A 7500-nucleotide genomic window follows, 5' to 3' on the forward strand; every position below is an offset into this window, starting at 1 on the left:
TCCTTATCCCGAAGTTACGGATCCAATTTGCCGACTTCCCTTACCTACATTATTCTATCGACTAGAGGCTCTTCACCTTGGAGACCTGCTGCGGATATGGGTACGAACCGGCGCGACACCTCCACGTGGCCCTCTCCCGGATTTTCAAGGTCCGAGGGGAAGATCGGGACACCGCCGCAACTGCGGTGCTCTTCGCGTTCCAAACCCTATCTCCCTGCTAGAGGATTCCAGGGAACTCGAACGCTCATGCAGAAAAGAAAACTCTTCCCCGATCTCCCGACGGCGTCTCCGGGTCCTTTTGGGTTACCCCGACGAGCATCTCTAAAAGAGGGGCCCGACTTATATCGGTTCCGCTGCCGGGTTCCGGAATAGGAACCGGATTCCCTTTCGCCCAACGGGGGCCAGCACAAAGTGCATCATGCTATGACGGCCCCCCATCAACATCGGATTTCTCCTAGGGCTTAGGATCGACTGACTCGTGTGCAACGGCTGTTCACACGAAACCCTTCTCCGCGTCAGCCCTCCAGGGCCTCGCTGGAGTATTTGCTACTACCACCAAGATCTGCACCGACGGCGGCTCCAGGCAGGCTCACGCCCAGACCCTTCTGCGCCCACCGCCGCGACCCTCCTACTCGTCAGGGCTTCGCGGCCGGCCGCGAGGACCGGCCATGACTGCCAGACTGACGGCCGAGTATAGGCACGACGCTTCAGCGCCATCCATTTTCAGGGCTAGTTGCTTCGGCAGGTGAGTTGTTACACACTCCTTAGCGGATTCCGACTTCCATGGCCACCGTCCTGCTGTCTTAAGCAACCAACGCCTTTCATGGTTTCCCATGAGCGTCGATTCGGGCGCCTTAACTCGGCGTTTGGTTCATCCCACAGCGCCAGTTCTGCTTACCAAAAGTGGCCCACTTGGCACTCCGATCCGAGTCGTTTGCTCGCGGCTTCAGCATATCAAGCAAGCCGGAGATCTCACCCATTTAAAGTTTGAGAATAGGTTGAGGTCGTTTCGGCCCCAAGGCCTCTAATCATTCGCTTTACCGGATGAGACTCGTACGAGCACCAGCTATCCTGAGGGAAACTTCGGAGGGAACCAGCTACTAGATGGTTCGATTAGTCTTTCGCCCCTATACCCAGCTCCGACGATCGATTTGCACGTCAGAATCGCTACGGACCTCCATCAGGGTTTCCCCTGACTTCGTCCTGGCCAGGCATAGTTCACCATCTTTCGGGTCCCAACGTGTACGCTCTAGGTGCGCCTCACCTCGCAATGAGGACGAGACGCCCCGGGAGTGCGGAGGCCGCCGCCCCGTGAAGGGCGGGGAAGCCCCATCCTCCCTCGGCCCGCGCAAGGCGAGACCTTCACTTTCATTACGCCTTTAGGTTTCGTACAGCCCAATGACTCGCGCACATGTTAGACTCCTTGGTCCGTGTTTCAAGACGGGTCGTGAAATTGTCCAAAGCTGAAGCGCCGCTGACGGGAGCGATTATTCCGCCCGAGAGCATCCCGAGCCAACAGCGGCGCGGGTCCGGGGCCGGGCCAGGTAGGTCCGTCATCCGGGAAGAACCGCGCGCGCTTGCCGGGAGCCCGAGCGCCCAAAGGGGCGAATCGACTCCTCCAGATATACCGCCGAGCAGCCAGCCAGGACACCGGGGCTCTGCCCAACAGACGCGAACCGAGGCCCGCGGAAGGACAGGCTGCGCACCCGGGCCGTAGGCCGGCACCCAGCGGGTCGCGACGTCCTACTAGGGGAGAAGCGCGGCCCACCGCACACCGGAACGGCCCCACCCCGCGGCGAGTGGAAAGGCAACCGGACACGACCCCGCCGCGGATTGCTCCGCGCGGGCGGCCGGCCCCATCTGCCGAGGGCCAGTGGCCGGATGGGCGTGAATCTCACCCGTTCGACCTTTCGGACTTCTCACGTTTACCCCAGAACGGTTTCACGTACTTTTGAACTCTCTCTTCAAACTTCTTTTCAACTTTCCCTCACGGTACTTGTTCGCTATCGGTCTCGTGGTCATATTTAGTCTCAGATGGAGTTTACCACCCACTTGGAGCTGCACTCTCAAGCAACCCGACTCGAAGGAGAGGTCCCGCCGACGCTCGCACCGGCCGCTACGGGCCTGGCACCCTCTACGGGCCGTGGCCTCATTCAAGTTGGACTTGGGCTCGGCGCGAGGCGTCGGGGTAGTGGACCCTCCCAAACACCACATGCCACGACAGGCGGCAGCCTGCGGGGTTCGGTGCTGGACTCTTCCCTGTTCGCTCGCCGCTACTGGGGGAATCCTTGTTAGTTTCTTTTCCTCCGCTTAGTAATATGCTTAAATTCAGCGGGTAGTCTCGCCTGCTCTGAGGTCGTTGTACGAGGTGTCGCACGCCACACCGCCAGCCGGCTGTGCACGCTACCGAGAAAGTACCGGTATGCGAACCGCCAGGCGACGGGCGCGCATCGCACGTTTAAGGAGACGCGGCCGGCCACACAGGCGACCACGACACTCCCACGTCTCCGAAGCGGGACAAACGCCGCGCGCTTCAGTATACGTAGCCGACCCTCAGCCAGACGTGGCCCGGGAACGGAATCCATGGACCGCAATGTGCGTTCGAAACGTCGATGTTCATGTGTCCTGCAGTTCACATGTCGACGCGCAATTTGCTGCGTTCTTCATCGACCCACGAGCCGAGTGATCCACCGTCCTGGGTGATCTTTTCCTTTTCAGTCTCCCACTGTCTCTTTCAAGACAGTAGCATTTGCGGGACTGAGGCGTCTGACGGCCCCTGTTCCACTATTTTTTTTGTGTCCAACGGCCTCACAGCCGATGGGCGTCGTACGGCTCCACACCGGAGCGGACAGGCACTCGGGCGAACGTCATTCAAAACCGGCGCCAGGCGCCAGGTACCGCAGGCCAGCCGCTCCAGAGCTTCAGCGCTCGTACCACACAACAACAACAACACTTCCGCTAGTTTTGAGAGGCACGCGTGGTTCCGCACGCGGCGCACGGCCACTGCCGTACAGGTAGCGTGTTGCGCGACACGACACGCACATCGAAAGACATGCAGTCTAGTCGGTAATGATCCTTCCGCAGGTTCACCTACGGAAACCTTGTTACGACTTTTACTTCCTCTAAATGATCAAGTTTGGTCATCTTTCCGGTAGCATCGGCAACGACAGAGTCGATGCCGCGTACCAGTCCGAAGACCTCACTAAATCATTCAATCGGTAGTAGCGACGGGCGGTGTGTACAAAGGGCAGGGACGTAATCAACGCGAGCTTATGACTCGCGCTTACTGGGAATTCCTCGTTCATGGGGAACAATTGCAAGCCCCAATCCCTAGCACGAAGGAGGTTCAGCGGGTTACCCCGACCTTTCGGCCTAGGAAGACACGCTGATTCCTTCAGTGTAGCGCGCGTGCGGCCCAGAACATCTAAGGGCATCACAGACCTGTTATTGCTCAATCTCGTGCGGCTAGAAGCCGCCTGTCCCTCTAAGAAGAAAAGTAATCGCTGACAGCACGAAGGATGTCACGCGACTAGTTAGCAGGCTAGAGTCTCGTTCGTTATCGGAATTAACCAGACAAATCGCTCCACCAACTAAGAACGGCCATGCACCACCACCCACCGAATCAAGAAAGAGCTATCAATCTGTCAATCATTCCGGTGTCCGGGCCTGGTGAGGTTTCCCGTGTTGAGTCAAATTAAGCCGCAGGCTCCACTCCTGGTGGTGCCCTTCCGTCAATTCCTTTAAGTTTCAGCTTTGCAACCATACTTCCCCCGGAACCCAAAAGCTTTGGTTTCCCGGAGGCTGCCCGCCGAGTCATCGGAGGAACTGCGGCGGATCGCTGGCTGGCATCGTTTATGGTTAGAACTAGGGCGGTATCTGATCGCCTTCGAACCTCTAACTTTCGTTCTTGATCAATGAAAACATACTTGGCAAATGCTTTCGCTTCTGTTCGTCTTGCGACGATCCAAGAATTTCACCTCTAACGTCGCAATACGAATGCCCCCGCCTGTCCCTATTAATCATTACCTCGGGTTCCGAAAACCAACAAAATAGAACCGAGGTCCTATTCCATTATTCCATGCACACAGTATTCAGGCGGGCTTGCCTGCTTTAAGCACTCTAATTTGTTCAAAGTAAACGTGCCGGCCCACCGAGACACTCAACAAAGAGCACCCTGGTAGGATTTAAACGGGGTCCGCCTCGGGACGCGAAAGCACCCCTTCGGCTCGCCCCACCGGCAGGACGTCCCACGATACATGCCAGTTAAACACCGACGGGCGGTGAACCAACAGCGTGGGACACAAATCCAACTACGAGCTTTTTAACCGCAACAACTTTAATATACGCTATTGGAGCTGGAATTACCGCGGCTGCTGGCACCAGACTTGCCCTCCAATAGATACTCGTTAAAGGATTTAAAGTGCACTCATTCCGATTACGGGGCCTCGGATGAGGCCCGTATCGTTATTTTTCGTCACTACCTCCCCGTGCCGGGAGTGAGTAATTTGCGCGCCTGCTGCCTTCCTTGGATGTGGTAGCCGTTTCTCAGGCTCCCTCTCCGGAATCGAACCCTGATTCCCCGTTACCCGTTACAACCATGGTAGGCGCAGAACCTACCATCGACAGTTGATAAGGCAGACATTTGAAAGATGCGTCGCCGGTACGAGGACCGTGCGATCAGCCCAAAGTTATTCAGAGTCACCAAGGCAAACGGACCAGACAAGCCAATCCGATTGGTTTTGATCTAATAAAAGCGTCCCTTCCATCTCTGGTCGGGACTCTGTTTGCATGTATTAGCTCTAGAATTACCACAGTTATCCAAGTAACGTGGGTACGATCTAAGGAACCATAACTGATTTAATGAGCCATTCGCGGTTTCACCTTAATGCGGCTTGTACTGAGACATGCATGGCTTAATCTTTGAGACAAGCATATGACTACTGGCAGGATCAACCAGGGAGCTGCGTCAACTAGAGCTGAGCAGCCGGCCGCCCGGGAGTGTGTCCCGGGGGCCCGCGCGAACACGCAAGCGTCCGCTCAATTATTCTGCAAACAGGAGGAGGCCGAGCTCCCCTGCACGATACACCTCGAAACCCTCTCAGGTCCCGGCGGCGCGCAGCGCCGTCCTAGGTACTTGGTCGGTTTCGAGAGAGGCGCAATCGCCCGGAGTTAGGCGAGTAGACGGTTTTAGTGAGAACACCCTTGCTCCCAACTGAGCTTGCCGCTGCCGACAGAGGCCCGGGAGCGTGCTGTCGTGGCATTGCCGGCGGGAGACAACACGCGCCACCTATGGTGACCGGCAGCTCCAACGCCAGCGCCACACAAGGGCAAAGCCCCACTTGGGTGCAGAAGCGAACTCTCCCAGCACAGCGCACGCGCCAACACGTCCGCACAACTGCGATACAAACCACCTGCGAGAACCGCTGGGGCGACCGAGCAGCAGACGGCGTCGCGGCGCCGAGTGCCAGGCGGCGGCGCATCCTCAACGCACACAGTCCTCAATCAGACCAGCACACTGCAGATGTCCACCGCGCTTCGCACCGGGCTCGGCTGAACCAACTTTGGCCGCCAGGCGCCGCGTGCAGGGTGCGCCGCAGCGTAGCTGCGCCGCCTGCCGGGCCCGTCGGCTGGCGCTCCTGCCACTCGGCGCCCCCCACCAGCCGCCTGTTGCGCGTGCGCCCACGCAGCGCGCGGCCAACACGCCGGGCGGCCCCCCTTCACCGGCCGGGAACAGTCCCACCAAGCCACCGCCGCGTATCGCTTCATACCCACATGGGCCTAGTCACGTGTGTGGATGTGGCGGGTACCGCTGAAACAACCGGTTAATAGCTGTACCGATCGTCGCCATCACAGATTCACCTCCAGCGTGAACAACCGCTCAACAACGGATTTCCAGTTCATTTGCGTATCTTGGGCAGTAAACGTAGATGTCCACCTACATTTGCGAATTCAACAATTCTTGCATGCCAGGATGTCATGTGTCACGACACGCTACATCAGACCACATACACACTGCGACATGTGCAGAAGAGAACACGTGGAAGGTGGCCCGCGCACGTATGCGATGTCCCTTCCGCGATCCACTGTCAACCGGCATCTGCGGCATGTCCCAGATATGGAACGCGGTCCACCAGGGTAGCACTTTGTGTGAGGCAATACGACAAAGTCGGAATACACGCGTCACTACATCAGACGGCTCACGCTGACCTGACCTGACTCACCGCACCACCACCCCCAGCGACCCAGGGTGACATACAATGCGTTCGTACGTTCCTCCCACACGCCTCTACGGCGTACCACAGTGCAACCTAGCTGTTATTGGGAGACGAGACAAGTAGCATCGAGCACAACATATGGAAATTGAGATTCGACACCGTTGGGCACAGCCAGCGTACGGTCACACGTATCACACTACTTCACTCTGTACGTAACGACCGATGATCGGTACAGTGTGTGGGTTACGCGTACGACATCAGCGGACAATGGACACAGACCATACCACGACGTACACTGAGGGCGTCGACATCTGAATGCAACTGAACAGCTGCGAGGCTCATTTAACACTCAAACGCCAGACCGACCAGCTTGAGAGGACAGAGACACAAAGAGGGGGACAGAGGGAGGGGGGGGGCGATATAGTCCTATTGCAGTACAATTGACAGTGGATAGCGGGAATATGTGGAAAGTAAGCAACACTCGCAAGACATCTACATGAGGATAACAACGACACCAGAGATTCCGAGCAGTGAACTATGTTAGGCAAAGGGACAACGTGGGTTAGGTTAAGGGACAACGTGGGTTAGGTTAAGGGACAACGTGGGTTAGGTTAAGGGACAACGTGGGTTAGGTTAAGGGACAACGTGGGTTAGGTTAAGGGACAACGTGGGTTAGGTTAAGGGACAACGTGGGTTAGGTTAAGGGACAACGTGGGTTAGGTTAAGGGACAACGTGGGTTAGGTTAAGGGACAACGTGGGTTAGGTTAAGGGACAACGTGGGTTAGGTTAAGGGACAACGTGGGTTAGGTTAAGGGACAACGTGGGTTAGGTTAAGGGACAACGTGGGTTAGGTTAAGGGACAACGTGGGTTAGGTTAAGGGACAACGTGGGTTAGGTTAAGGGACAACGTGGGTTAGGTTAAGGGACAACGTGGGTTAGGTTAAGGGACAACGTGGGTTAGGTTAAGGGACAACGTGGGTTAGGTTAAGGGACAACGTGGGTTAGGTTAAGGGACAACGTGAGTTAGGTTAAGGGACAACGTGAGTTAGGTTAAGGGACAACGTGAGTTAGGTTAAGGGACAACGTGAGTTAGGTTAAGGGACAACTTGAGTTAGGTTAAGGGACAACTTGAGTTAGGTTAAGGGACAACTTGAGTTAGGTTAAGGGACAACTTGAGTTAGGTTAAGGGACAACTTGAGTTAGGTTAAGGGACAACTTGAGTTAGGTTAAGGGACAACTTGAGTTAGGTTAAGGGACAACTTGAGTTAGGTTAAGGGATAATGT

The 7500-nt window shown here is 56.5% G+C and overlaps 2 non-coding genes and 1 pseudogene across 2 annotated transcripts; all 3 read right to left on the reverse strand.

Annotated features, from left to right (window-relative positions):
- Window positions 1–2359, reverse strand: part of LOC126313600 (large subunit ribosomal RNA) — a 4785-nt pseudogene extending 2426 nt beyond the window's left edge.
- A 188-nt stretch (window positions 2360–2547) lies between these two features.
- LOC126313543 (5.8S ribosomal RNA) lies at window positions 2548–2702 on the reverse strand. Its single transcript, XR_007555226.1, has one exon. It is a non-coding gene; the product is annotated as a 5.8S ribosomal RNA (ribosomal RNA).
- A 365-nt stretch (window positions 2703–3067) lies between these two features.
- LOC126313507 (small subunit ribosomal RNA) lies at window positions 3068–4960 on the reverse strand. Its single transcript, XR_007555194.1, has one exon. It is a non-coding gene; the product is annotated as a small subunit ribosomal RNA (ribosomal RNA).
- Window positions 4961–7500: the final 2540 nt, after the last annotated feature.

This window comes from Schistocerca gregaria, unplaced genomic scaffold (assembly GCF_023897955.1).
Source record: "Schistocerca gregaria isolate iqSchGreg1 unplaced genomic scaffold, iqSchGreg1.2 ptg000483l, whole genome shotgun sequence".
NCBI classification, from domain to species: domain Eukaryota; kingdom Metazoa; phylum Arthropoda; class Insecta; order Orthoptera; family Acrididae; genus Schistocerca; species Schistocerca gregaria.